Raw genomic sequence first — 15031 nt, forward strand, 5'->3', positions numbered from 1 at the left:
TTGTCTATTCATTCTCCTTGCCGACGAAGAATACGTCTAACAATCCCGCCAGGTCTTTAGATGTTAGCTCTTCATGATATTAACCGGTTTCATTTATTTTTATTTAACACTGTTGGACTGGAGAAACACCCCGACGGAAGGCGTAGGCTGTTCACCCGTGCAAATACTTTATGGCCGAAGGACAAGAACACTTCTTCCAACAGTAACAAGTCTTCTGAAACCTACGGCAACCCTTGGTGTGCGAGAGTTAAGAAGAAAGAGCGTCAGACCTATTACTACAACAGAGGAACTCGAGAGCTGTCGCCCTTACGCAAAGGTGATGCTGTTGTAATGCGACCTAGTCCCCAAGCTCGAAAGTGGAAGAAAGCTCAAGATGAAGACCAAGTGGATGTGCGATCATATGCAGTGCGCACTGAAGATGGAAGAGTTTTTCGGAGGAACCGAAGGCACATAAAAAAGTACGATCCACTTCCAGCTACACACACTCCGGAAGTGGAGGTCGGGCCTTCAAAGATTACGGTTACATCAACACAACCAGCAGAAGGAGCGGTAAAGGACTCTGAAGAGCCGCCCGTACAACCACCCCAACTGGTATCAGCAGACTCCTCTACTCCACCCTGGAGTCCCACAGTACCAGCACCTGTGAAAGACCCACCTGCAGAAGTAGCCGCAGCAGCCAGGAGCAGACGTCAGATTAAGTTACCTGCTCGTTTCAAGGACTTTAAGATGACCTAGTTTTACTCAGAGACATTGAACTTTTCGTTGTGTTCTATTTCAACTCAGGAACTTTGAACTTTTTCCCATTTCGCTGCCATTTATTGGGCTCATAGTTTTCCTAATGAATTGTTGTGTTTATTAGTTAGAAGGACATTTTTTTAAGACCATCAGTCGTATCTTTATTGTAGTATAAGTTTTTATTTTATTTTTCTTTTCTTTACAAAAGGAAGGGTATAACGTCACGTGATAGTTGTTATCCAATAGGATGCCGGATTTTACATGTGCTCGCAATCTTGTACAGGAGTCTTGAGTGAACCGACTTATGGATTAAAAGTATCGTTTGTGTTTACAAGACCCGTCTGTTTCTGTACAAAGCCACAAAGTTACAACCGCCACGTGCTTTCTTATATTGTGCATTTCCCAATCAAACATCGCCACGTTTTTCCATTGTGCATTTTGCTGCACAGGAAAAAATAACTGAAATCCAACGCGTTTTTTTAACTCGTGCCCCTACGGGCCCGAGTAAATATGGAACACTCACCGTAGTCTACGTTAGTTTCTGCAGCGCATATTCCCAAAAAATTAACTGGGTTTGGATCTCATGTCCCAAAAATGCCACAAAAATATGTTACACACATCTAATGTATCACCTTAAATTAAATCACCATGATCTCAGTTCCAAAATTCACACCGTCAAGAGTTATAAATTGACACAGGCAGACGACGAGATCAAACGATCGAAATGCTTCCGTTCATTTGCACGATTTGTGCGCCCTATCTGACGCATGCGCAATCGTTTTTCAGCTCTGTCTAGTGTATGGTTTGTTCATCCTGTTTGAGTTTTGTTCGCCGTTTTGGTTTTCTTTGCACTTTTATTTCAGTAAGTCCTGCCATCGCTTTGAAATCTTGTCACAATCTTTTAGGTAACGTGTTATTCTGGTTGTAACTTAAGTGTTTTGGAGACCTTTAGCATTTGGAGCATTATTTGTACGGCTTTCCGTTCTCATGTAGCCGTGTGCTCCTGCCACAAGCCACAATAATTTCCCGCTTAGATGCAGCTTTTTGTATTTCTCCTTTTAATTTCGTGTTTCCAACTCGCCTTATTTCTGTTTGTTTACACATTTTATATTCCTTACAGTGTCACAGTTAAGATGTTCAGCCGTCAGGGTCAGCTTATTTTACTGTTTATTAGTCCGTTGATTCAGGATTCAGTTTTGTCTCCGTGACCACTCTAGGCCGGCGTTTGTTTGTCTATTATGGGATCCAGTAAACCTTCATGTCTCACGCTTCTTAGTTTTAGCCACTGAAGTATTTTTGTAAGCTAGGCCTAGTATTTCCATTCGTATTCTTTGAGTCGTTTCTAGATATATTAATTTCTGTAATTTTCCATTAGGTCTTTACTGTGTAATAAAGTGATAATATGGCCGGAAAGAGAAACCTGTGTCACACCCATATGAACCATGGGAGCGTTAGCCCTACTAATGCAAATGGGCCCACACAGAGACAGAGAAAATCTCTGACCAGGGTGGGAATTGAACCCACGACCTTCGGGTTAGATCACCGCTGCTCTACCGACTGAGCTACAAAGTCAGACGGGAGCAGGTCGTGGGAACTGAAGATGTTAAAGTCACGGCAATTAACATGTACAAGTAGCTCCCGTCTGACCTTGTAGCTCAGTCGGTAGAGCAGCGTTGGTCTAACCCGAAGGTCGTGGGTTCAATTCCCACCCTGGCCAGAGATTTTCTCTGTCCTTGTGTGGGCCCATTTCCATTAGCAGGGCTAACGCTCGCATGGTTCATGTGGGGTAGAAACCCAGCACTTCACATTACACTCTAATCGGTTAAGTTTTTTTTATTTGGTTAACTGTAGCTTGCTGAAACTCTCGAGTCAAGTTAAGGGAAATTATGGCTCAGCACACAAACGATTGCCGGCAAAGTATGGAGTTGCCAATGTTACAAAAACCCGACCCTGACAACAAGCAGGTATTATCAAGTGGTGGGGGCTAACAATTTCAATAGTTACAAGTGGAGAGGACTTCGAGTAAGTATCGATTAAGCACTTCCATTTCACTGTATAATCTGTTTTGAAAGTTAACACATACATTTTAATCCGCTTCAGTACTCTCGTGGTATTTCCCATTTTCGTGCTAAGAGCGCACATTTTGCCACAGGGTAAAAAAACCAATTTCACTGGAAGTTACAGTGCGACACGCCTTACCGTGGCCACCTAACAAAGTTTTTTACAAAGTATCCGCCAATAACGGTGTGCGAATTTGATTGACAGTCACGCCTCCTTGCAAAGCTCGCACAGTTGTAAGTTGAACACCGTTGCATGGGTTGTTGAGTTGACGTATTTACACGTAATTGTCAAATGTGAAAGTTTGTTGGGTGGCCACGGTAAGGCACGTTGCACTGTAAAAGGAAAGCGCCGGATGAGTGAAGTGATCACTACGTGTCTATTCTTCGTGATCAACAATTGAAAGCACGTTTCACGAATATTAAGGCAAAACAAACTGAGCCCTGATTGAATATTAAAGAAGTTTTACTCGTAGCTCAATAAATCATGTGGAATGTCTCCAAATATCAACACGTTTAGCAGAGACTAGCAAACAATCCTCCTTCCTCAAAACTTACAATGCGTTAAAACGAAAATTGCTTTCTCCTTCGTTGTCAAGTAATCGATGACAGGAAGATGTATGCACCGAAAATTACAAGTTCAGTTTAAGCTGAAGACATTGGGCTAATAGAAATCATAGTTTGTTCTTTAATAAACTAACTGGGACATCTACGGTAATATTTAATTCTGGAAAACAATACAGTAGCCATAAAAAGCACACTGTGAAAACCATTTCGTGATCAGTGTCATTCACTTTGTTGAGGTACCCATCAAGATATATAACGTATTCTTCGCGCCGAAGGACTGTTGGATCAGCTCACTCGTAACTTGGGCTGTCACACCATTGAAATTGGAGTAGAAGTCAGCCAGATCATCATTAAAAAACTGCACGATTGATTTGGTCATGATGAGCCCCATTTGAGTAAAACTTGGGGGAAGTGTTCTTGGCTTCGCTTCTACGAACAGTGGATTCCCAGTTAGCGCGTCGGTAATCACATCTTGAAGCTGTTTGTAATCCTCGATAACGATCCCCTCCCAGACAATTCCTTTACTGTTCTTCAAGGTGGTAATGACGTGAATGTTCCCCATTGGAAAACCGGCCCGAATTAGTGTTCGAAGAGCCATGCCTTTTCTTTCATCGTCTACAATAATCGGAATATTCTTAACAGGCTCGCTGGAGTTTTCGAGATTGCCAACAGTTACAGCAGGATCACGTCCAAATGTATAGTTGAACTTGTTTAGCAAAGTAAACCACGGAGGGCTCAGTTTTGCCCCGGGTTTTGCCATTTTGAAGTGAATCGATTTCTTGGAGTCTGTTAAATGACAAGAGACAGTTCTCGATGCGTCATTGGGGAGCTTAAGCACGAGCGTTTTTGAGACGCGGACGGCAACCGAAAGAGAACGTTTCGCGTGCCAGGACAGTGGTGTCTCCCAGATTTTTATACTAGTCTTCTCTAATAGATAAACGATACTTAGCAATGTAAATAGGGTTGTATGAACACAAGTTAAAAGGGAAAACAGCTCACTTCCGGTTGCCGTCCGCGTCTCAAAAACTTCCTAATTTTGTTATTAATTACCTAGCTAATCGGCTACTTATTGGCTGCAATTAAGACATGAATGAGTTTGGTGAGTGACGTCCAGGTTCCGAGACAGAAAGTAGTTTGTATTTCCGAGGCGTTTCCCAACGACTAAACTTCCTGTCTGATTGATCTTCGTTACCTTCTGCGGCGATTTCTCGCCGCTTTGCGCGACTCGTCTTTCCCGGGCGGCCGTCTCGAGGCCCAAGAAAAACTTCCGGGACTAGGGTAGCGCGGGACCAGGATAGCGCTCTTATTTCTTATTTTGAGGTCACATGGTATCTGTTGCCCCAAGACTTTAATTAAAACTCTTCAGGAGCCAAACATTTCTTCGTATTTTCCCAATTCAGGCAAAAAGGTGAAAACAATTTCCTTATCCCATATAAGGGGTTACCATAGAGATGATGCTCTGGATTGTTGTATACCTCGTTCTCAAAGAGTGGCGGCTTAAATACCGATATGTGCATGAACAACTTTAATTAAACGTCGTACAGAATAGCACTTACAAAGTAAATGGGTGAATGTTTCGGCGTTGGTTCGTGTTCGTAGTGACATTAATACTCTGGCAACATACTGCTCAGTCACGATGGAAGTCGGGTCGACTTTTGCAAGTGCCGACTCCTCACGAATTGGACCGGTCAACAAATTTTCAGAAAGTTCCTCGAACCTTCTTTCAAATAGCAACTTCCTGTTACTTTACTTCCGCAAACACCACGACCCTACTTCCGCTTGACGGGTCGTCTTCAAGAACGCATTAAAAGCACTACTCGCTTGTTAGCCTGGTTTACAGTTGTAATAGGCAATGTTTATTTAGTACGAAGACAGGACGAGCATCAAGTACCCTCTCATGTTGGCTCAGCCGGCAAGGTGGTCAGGCCATGTCGGCCGAGCAGAATCAGCGTATTACTGCGGTGCGGCCAGCTGAATGAATTACATCGTGACTGAGCAGAAGTCATGAACTACTGTTACTAATGACAACAACACCAGAGTCGAGCCTCCAAGAGTCAGGAAATATTAATTTGATTTTGACAGACGGGTGGCAATTCAAGTCTTTTGTTAACAGATTATTATTCTTGCTAGTTGTGAGGGCGGCTGAGTGTCTCCAAAATGGATCTGCACTCGAACATGAGGACCCTCTTGAACTAAAGAAACCAAGACTTCACTGTCTATTCATTCTCCTTGCCGACGAAGAATACGTCTAACATTCCCGCCAGGTCTTTAGATGTTAGCTCTTTATTATATTAACCTGTTTCACTTATCCTCCATGTTTTAAAAAGTACGAGTTTCATTCGCTATCGACCTACCCGAATAAGGCACAATAAACGCCAGAAAGGCCAAAAGCTGAAATGCATACCACAGGAACATTTCGGTTCTCGACAGCATCTGTTAAAAAAATACATTTATCAAGAACTACTACTACTACTCCTGCGCAGCGAGGGCCACAAGTTTATCAGTAACCCTATAGTGCACTGTTACTTGTTACCCTCGTAAAATAAGCACCTTTACGTTTTAGGAGTGTTTGGCGTGGTGGTTGGGGGCCCTTTATAGAATAATTTATCTTACAAGAAAGAAACAATAAGGTCGCTGTCAAACGACTTTAGTGGCAAAAAACGTTTCAATGACACCGTAACGGCAAGGCCTTAAAATTCTTCTTAAATTAAACCACGTTTTAGAGGAGTCCGTGCCTTGAGGGCCAACTCATATTCGCAGTTCTATAAAGACTTCCATTTTGGTACATTTTTTCTTTGTTTAGTGCACGCAAGGTTAATAATGAGACCATTATAAGACCAAAGTCATTTTGTTATAAACTAGTCCAAATTTGTCCAAGCAAAATGACAACTGAAAAACCTCTGATGAAGCGAAAAGTTACTGGTAATAATACGTTTTTGGGCCAGACATTGAAGTGCTTTCTAAAGCCTGGTCTTGGGCCAAAAAGGTGTCTTTTCCAGTGATTGAAATCTTGGGACTCGATCAATTTAAACACAAAGATTCTCAGTTTGCAAGAAAGCTTAAGGTACAATTCCTAATGGACAAACAATAGAGGTAATGAGAGCCGAATTGTTTTCGTTCAAGAACACTGCTGTATTGACTTTACTCTACGGACGAGATCCATCCCACGAGTCTTTGGCGGAGGTAAAAAGAGCTTGAGTAATACTCTTCGCAGGGATATCTTTTCCAATAAGACTTCAAACATTACAGCCGAGAGAGCTTACCTGCAGTAAGTTTGATCCACTTCCTAGTCTGAGACTGTTGAAAAGTGAAAACCTCACTGATGAACCACGGTTTTATTGATTCGGATATTAATATTTTACCACTGAAAAATGCTGGTCACAGTAACAGGTGGGTCCTTGAACAGAAAGCTTAAGGTACAATTCCTAATGGACAAACAATAGAGGTAATGAGAGCCGAATTGTTTTCGTTCAAGAACACTGCTGTATTGACTTTACTCTACGGACGAGATCCATCTCACGAGTCTTTGGCGGGGGTAAAAGAGCTTGAGTAATACTCTTCGCAGGGATATCTTTTCCAATAAGACTTCAAACATTACAGCCGAGAGAGCTTACCTGCGGTACGTTTGATCCACTTCCTAGTCTGAGACTGTTGAGAAGTGAAAAGCTCACTGATGAACCACGGATTTATTGATTTGGATATTAATTTTTTACCACTGAAAAATGCTCGTCACGGTAACAGGTGGGTCCTTGAACAGCTTTTCTTTCGTGCATTAACAAAACGCATTATGATAACTCAGTTTTTCTGCTCCTTGACTTTTTCACGGTGTAGGTTTAAGTTATTTTACGGCCTTTGACATAATTTTACGGCAAACCACAGGAATTGCCAAACTTGACTTTGCACTTTTCTCAGTATTCTCCATGTGGTACTTTGTACAAGCTTGACCTACACAGGATTTTTTGGTTCAAGGCCCCGTTGGATTAATTTTAAGAGCATTTAGATGAATACTAATTTTGGAGCTGCTTTTGTTGCCATTAGAGTTTTTGCATTTCGCTTTAGTCTGGTCATGGCATAGTTGCCAAAATCTGCAAGCATATATAAGAATCATCGCGATGTAATCTACAAATACTGGTTAACGAATAAGGAACTAATTAGAGATCGGTTGTGGTTTTCGTTCACTAAGGCTGCAGCGATGACTTCATGCGAAAACAACTTTTAGAAAAGTCTGAGGTTCAGATCTCTGTCTGGTTCACACCATATTAGTGCATCAGATCATGGCGTATGAGCGCATCAGAGCACAGCATTGCATAACGTCATCTTTTGCCTGCTGCCCACTGAAGTAGACTCGTCTGTGGAAACATTTCGCCGTTTCCATATCATCTAAGGGTGCGTTCGATTGACCGTATTCCAGAATAGGAATACATAGAATACAAGTTAGAAATCCTTCGTTTTTACGGAGATTCACACTAAAGTTGTCAAATATCTGCTAAAATACTATTTTAAACATATTTTTATTATCCTTGCTGCTTCGAAACGCGCCAAACATACTGTTGTAATCATCACTCCACGCATTCTTATTCCGGAATAGGGTCAATCGAACGCGCTCTAAGAGAACGCAAAAAATTGGCATATCCGAAGGACAGGACCCTCTCTGAAATCCTTTTTCATCTTGATCACGCAGTGCAAGGAAAGGAAATGGCGTGAAGTGGTTGAAGCTGATAATTTAAACTACGCGATTTCCGTTTGGCCAAAGTTCCAGACTGGAAATAAATGTATTGAATTTTCCCAGGAATTTTCCCTACATCACTGGAAAAGTTTTTCTTGATTCGACGAAAAGCCTTTCATGGGTTGACGCTGCATGTTTTCTTAATTTTCATGTTTTTACGACTGGTATAATTAAAATAGATGAAAAGTCAAGATTTGGAAAAGGCATCGAAAGTCTCAGATTTCTTTCACCATTTATGCCGGATCATCTTAAGAGATGACATGGCTTCTCTATCTAGTACGGATTTCACAAACTTCAAATTTATTCCATTTCCAGGACGCACAACCTTTTGTGAAAGAATTTTTTACTGAGACAGCCGGCTCGTAACTAGATACATTTTTAGCGTTCGATAATCGCGACTCCTTTAAAAATGACCGTCGATATTCACAGCGACAGATCGAAACTAGTAGTCTCAGTTGAGGGTCAAGTTACTCTCATCGAACCAACAAAGAAATAGCAGCTTGCGGGAGAAACAGCTTCAAAGAACAAACTTCAAGGCCAACAAGAGCACTAAAGTTTACTCCCGGAGTTTACTCTAATCATTTTGCCGGTGGATTTTGTATATGAAAGGTTATCCCGACGAGGGCAATAAGATGAAGGCTACACAAAACATCGGCACGAAAGGAAAACGAAAGCAACATTCAAAGCCAGAATCCAAGCCTTTAGTGAAGCAATGCCGTAATATTAAAGTGCTTCGTCCTCGTGCAATTTCGAATTACAGTGTATAATTAAGTTTTCCCCTTTAAGTCAAGGATGATTTCACATCGACAATCTTAATTTTACTTTCAGTTGTGTGTTGCCGTTTTATTAGCATGAGATCGGTTTGAAGAAGGGAACAGTTTCTGATCAGTTTTGATTTTCGTTTCAAAACCTGTATGTGACGACATACGCTTTTCGGTAGTTTCAGTTGAAGACGGTTTTATTTCCGTTTTCATGGTTGTCACACTTTGTTTTCAGAATAAGCCTTTACAGGTATGCTCTTCATCACCAGCAGCTTATGGTTTGAAGTCAGATACAACCGCGGGTTGAATTCCAGAAGAATTTAGTGAATTGACCCTATTGGTTCATTTATATTTTATCGCATGCGAGAACACTGCATGCGCTGATTCTGTCGCTGCGATCAGTCGCACGAATTCAAACTTGTTGGAATCTGTGCAACTCCCGGGGTGAAACTGATCGCGGGGTCCCCGCGATGTGCCGTAGCAACGTATCGCCCAGTGTGTCCCCGGCCTTCACAAATGACTCAACCGTCCGCAGTCTTCCACCAATAGTAACAACTACGATTACTGTTTCAATTATCCAAGGTTATATTTGTGGAACAGTGTGTTACAGGAAATAGGCAAACGACTTTTCATTAAAAAGCTTGTGGTAGAGGGGAGAAAGCATGCAATAGCAAGGAAACTTCGTAAAAAGACAAACAAGCATATATAGTTTTCTTACAAGGAGCCGGTGAGAGATACGGAAGATTAACTTAGATGGAAAGATAAATGAGAAACGAGAAGAAGGAATATCATCAATTCGGATCCCATAAGCCAATAAGAGAAGCTGGAAGATTAGCGTTAGATAAAAGAATTTCCGAAGTGGTGAAAAGGGTGACATCCAATTAAAAGCAAGTAATGTTTGTTATGGTGGCGAGCTACTAACGACAAACTAGTTGGTGCCGGGTCATTAAACTGCTTTTAACCTATTAAGGCGTTCGCGTGACCACCCACCGCCTCTTCCACTCGCTAACCGTAATCGCAAAATCCCGCCTCGCATTTTACATGCCTGTTACTGACATTACTCAAAGATTGCCCCTCTTTGATCGAAAAAACTCTTCCTGGAGAATGTTTTGACAGCTGACAACTGTTCAAAACGACCTCGATTTTCCTGCTTCGGAGGCTACTTATTTACAACCGGCAGAAGCGCGAAAGAGCTATGTTAGCTATGAAGTGTCACAGGTAATTTCTCTGTTCATGGAATAATCGTGAGATGCCATTGGAGCGATGAACGATTTCTTTTAATACAATGAAAATTTCTTTTTAACTCTTGACCTTTTGAACTCGACAAATTATACTGACCTCCAGAGCTCTTTCATACGGGCTCCAAAAATATCAGGTAATTGAATGAAGTAATCTGTAAAAGTGACCATTTCAGAAGTTCTTCGGGCTTTGTAAATATTGCTCAAACCAACCTTATCACTGCGGATCTAAAACAAACAGTCCACACCAATCGTTTTGAAAGGGAAGGCACTAATCTGACAACTGGACAGTTGAGCCTGCATTCGGGTCAAGCAGTGAGTGAGGCTTACGCCGCATGCTCACAATGAACACAGGGGAAAAAGAACTGCCGTTATGGAACTCTTTTAGTCGTTGGAACTCGTTGTGTTGTTCATTTCGTTGTTTACTTGTGATTTCAACATTCAAATCGATTTAACAAGTTCAAGTCTCCTTTTCAAACCTGCGACAATTGACTCAAACCGATATTTTGTTCTTTTTTGTCCCCTTGAAAGGACTACACGACACGTTCATATAATGGGTTATCCAATCTCTTCCATGTCCATTGTCTCATGTCTCGGCTTAGGACTCGAAATGTCTCCTGTCATCAGTTTTGTATTTAGCCCCGAGGATGCCAAACAACTAGAATTTGCAAATGTTCGAGAACAAGAGAGACAAGATTTTGTAGCATCTATTTTATTTCAAATCTTTCCGCTTTCATGTTCTTGATGTTGGTACATTATTGTTAGTACTGAGAGGTCCTGACATTGAATTATTTAGCATCCACAAATCCTTCCATTCTAGATAGTTACCAGCTGTTGTACGTGCGATTGGTGGACCCATGAATCACGCACAACTCTGGCATGACATCGAGTAGCAACATTAGCTTGGGTCAGCCAAAGAAGGCAGAGGCAATCGCGTTTCAACATAATCAGCAAGAACCTGTTGGTCGAGAACATTGAAGGCTCTATCTTTTAAGTCACGCTTGTTACGCTTCAGTGTTGCTCGTTTGTCAGCAAGAACTACACCTCAATTATTTATAAGTGGTTTTTTCGAGCCATTTTCCACTTCAGAAACCCTCAGCCAGGCATCCGAAAGTCCGGTTGGCGGGTGGAGGCAATCCTTTGAAAGAATACAGAGGTGAAAGGCGATTTACACAGTGACTAGTCGCCGAAACCGTTGGGAGAGAATCTTAGCGGTCCGCGAGTGAGATTGTCTTTCTGCTGTTGACCAACGTTACCTTTGATACTGAGAACAGGAATATACCAACTCTCCTTCCATAACATTTATTCTGAAACGTTCGCAACTTTTTCCTACAACTCACTCACAGTACTATTACCGCTGACCCCTGGGATACAGCGGTCCCACCAACATCCTCCCTTTAAAAGAGAAACTCTTAACAACTTAATGTGGTTCTTGTAAGATGATAAATAAAAATTTGACAACAAATAAACCGAACAGAAACGAGAAATGCCAGTTATGATTCCAGTTAGTACTCTACTCTGCACTTTGCAATATTCGTCCGATCACTATCAAAGGTCCAGTCTTTGTGGTTGGAGGATAGGCCGGCCACACCGAGAAGTGTGCACTGGAATTTCAACTCGGTCCGGGGATGGGGAAGCTACCACGGAGGATTGAGCGGTCGGCATGGCCTCATCTGTTGTAGGCGGGGGCACAACAGGACTGTCGCCCGTGGGCACTAATGGATCTTCAATGGAGAGCATGACCTCCTGCTGAGATCACATGACGGCAAACTTGCAGCAGGTTTTAAGCGGGTTCAACTAAAATGGAGTTCATAATGTAAATTGACCGCCCTACAGAGATTCTAAAAGCTGACGTTTCGAGCGTTAGCCCATCGTCAGAGCGAATCAAGGAATTGAGGGTTATGTGTAGTTTTTATGGTAGAGTAGGAGCTACGCTATTGGTCCTACTCTACTATAAAAACTACACATAACCCACAATTCCTTGATTCGCTCTGACGAAGGGCTAACGCTCGAAACGTCAGCTTTTAGAATCTCTGTACGGTGGTCAATTTACATTATCAACTCCGTTGATAAAACCAATTTTTTGTATACTACTTCCCCACCGACGCAGCACCCCAGTTTCTTTAGAAACTACCCTCTTCATTTCTTAGGTGGGTTCGCTTGCGTCGAAGCAAGCTATGTTGCGTTCTGACAAGGAATGAACGCGGGGTCATCTCTTTCGGCACCGCTCCAAAGCTCCATCTTTCACCTCGATGGTGATCATTGGATTTGTAAACAAATTGCCCAGGCACCAGCGGCACTGCTCTTTACTGGCCGTTTTTTCGTAGTACGCTTTCGCTTTAGCCTTCTTTCCTTCTCATGCACCACAAAAACTAGAGGCGTAGAATGGCGTAACAAGGATTCAGATAAGGGCAGGATCGACCTTGTTCGACGACAAAGGAACCTCTGTTCTAGGGAGTAGGTCATACCCTGAGGTGGGGTGTTTCTATGCTCTAAAAGGCTTGTATAAGCAGGTCAGCCTTTTTAAACATCTTGCCTTCTTTGACCGGAGATTCTGCTTTACCGGTGGCTCTCGCATAGTACGGCGAGCGTGTTACCAGCTGGAAATCATACGCCTTAGCAAAATTTCCAAACTCTTGTGAGATACATTGGGGTCCATTGTCTGACAGGAACTTCTTAGGAACTCCATAGCGGGAGAAATCTGCCTTTGTGACTGAAATAACATTTGCTGCAGATATTTCCTCATTTAACAAGTCAACTTCGAACTAGTCACTGTAGTGGTCAACTGTCACTGCATACCACCGTCCACCTTGCTTAAGCAGGTCCTGTGACACAAACTACCATGGGCGTTGTGGAACAGTTCTTTTGGCAAGGGATGAACTGTAACTAACACACACAGAGCAATTGTTACCCTCTTGGAGAATTGCGGCCCGCACCAGGCCAATAAATTAGTTCACAGGCCAGACGTACCATACATTCGGGTCCTGGCGGGGAAATTGTGTTGTGTTCTTGGGCGAGACACTTTACTCTTACGGTGCCTCCATCCACTCAGGTGTATAAATGGGTACCGGCGAAAATGCTGGGGGTAACCGTGCGATGGATCCCATACAGGGGGGAGTATAAATACTCCTAGTCGCTTCATGCTACGGAAACCGGAGATAAGCGCTGGCCTGATGGGCCTTCTAGGCTCGTAGCAGACTTTACCTTTACCTCCCGGCTCTTGCAGATCATGTTACATCAACTGGTCACACTTTAAAGTGGGATCATTTTGGAATTTTAGCTTAAGGGCGATCCGACGTTCACTGTAAAATAAAGGAGACACTACTGATCAAAGATTTAAAGCCGACCTTAAATGAATATGTCAGCAGCTTTATCAGCTTTATCAAAAGCTTTATCAGTTTTTTGTCACCTCTATTGCTACTTAATAGTTAATAGTTATTAAGTTAGTGATCCTGTATATTTAAACTTCAATTTCGTATTAACCGTCACCAGGAGCCCATATGGGCTCCTGCCGTCACTTCTGAAGATGAATGCAGAAGCATACGAAACGTCAAGTGAAAGATAATTTCAAGTATGCATTTGTATCTGATGTTTGTCACCGCTGTTTGTGTGTTATTCTGATCATAGAACTGAGATGGCCAAAGAAAAAGAGTACTTGTGGCGTTTGGTGGTAAAACTGAATGTCACAACTTTACGTTGTACTTGCTAAAGAATCCAATTGCAATAACGTTAAGAATGCGACATTAAAATGTAAAAGGGCAGAGAGTGAAGGAATGAAAAAATTCTTGGCGCTTTTGACTAACCTTTTCGGAAAGACAATAAAATACTCTGGGATGTTACTGGAAGTGTGATGGGGGAACGGGGAACCGGAGTCTGGGAACGAGTTTAGAGCGGTAATCCTCATAAGAATTCAAAATGGCTGACAATACCAAGTAAAGGGAGTGAATTTAACAGATCTTACAATCGTAATACTGATATGAAAGCAAAGTTTTTGAGACTAGGGCCACTGTTTGCTGTCATTTGTAATATTGCCTAAGGGCTTAGTCACTGGGCAAAGTATTTCTTAACCTCGTTTCCAGGGCTTTTCTCCGCCGCCCCTCTCCTCGGCGGTGTAAATCGACCCCAATGAACATTCTATTTATTCACCTTCGTGGCTCACTACAATACACGCATGAAAGAACGTGTGAAGGGATTAACCACAGGTTCTCCAAACTGACGCAATCAGTGAAAAAGTATTCAGTGGAGAAAACGTTTGTACTTGATCATGAAACTGGAAAAGATGTAGGCGAAGTATTCAATAAAAACGACTCCCTACCTTGTTTTATTTGAGAGGCATCTTGTCTTCTGTGTGGTTTTTGTATCGCTTGAAGCGATTTTCAGAGAGTTTATAACGTCGGTATTTTCCCTCTCTATTTCTATGTATATGTGTTTTTTGTTAAAAACTAAACCACGGATATCAGATTTCCAGCACTTTTATTAGCTCGCCGGACACAGGCTATCAGTTCTTAGTATCACCCAAATAGTGGACTAATGCAAATCCTGCATTTTAACTGGCTACGCTACTACTATTAGTGATAGTCCTCTAGTAGCGAAAAGCGTGACGCTCTCCTTCGTTTTATTCCCAAATAAATATTTATTCAACTTGCATTTGCTAACTTTATTATTGCCTTTTCTGTCCGACTAGTCGGGTAATACTAAAACAATTAGACCCTTCGCCCTCAAGGGCCACGGGTCTAATTGTCAAATATAGCTGCTGTACCAAATATGGTCAAGGAACGCGTCAGCAATAAAGTGTGTTAAAGTCAATTTATTTAACGTCGGTAGTTCCTTCAGTTACGAAACTGGTATCGATGGAAGCCGACGGTGCGCCTTTTACCCCTCTCCCTCTGTCAGTGCTCTGTTTCATGGATATTTAAAGCTATAGCTACACGGATCAGAGGAAAGTGG

The 15031-nt window shown here is 42.2% G+C and overlaps 1 long non-coding RNA gene across 1 annotated transcript; it reads right to left on the minus strand.

Moving 5' to 3' along the window:
* Positions 1 to 3241: 3241 nt before the first annotated feature.
* On the minus strand, positions 3242 to 7030 carry LOC138042539 (uncharacterized). The gene is made up of 4 exons (XR_011131013.1): positions 6974 to 7030; positions 6623 to 6784; positions 5714 to 5792; positions 3242 to 4145 (listed from the first exon to the last, which is right to left on the minus strand). It is a non-coding gene; the product is annotated as an uncharacterized lncRNA (long non-coding RNA).
* Between the last annotated feature and the right edge of the window lie 8001 nt (positions 7031 to 15031).

This window comes from Montipora capricornis, chromosome 3, assembly GCF_036669925.1.
Source record: "Montipora capricornis isolate CH-2021 chromosome 3, ASM3666992v2, whole genome shotgun sequence".
In the NCBI taxonomy this organism is placed as follows: domain Eukaryota; kingdom Metazoa; phylum Cnidaria; class Anthozoa; order Scleractinia; family Acroporidae; genus Montipora; species Montipora capricornis.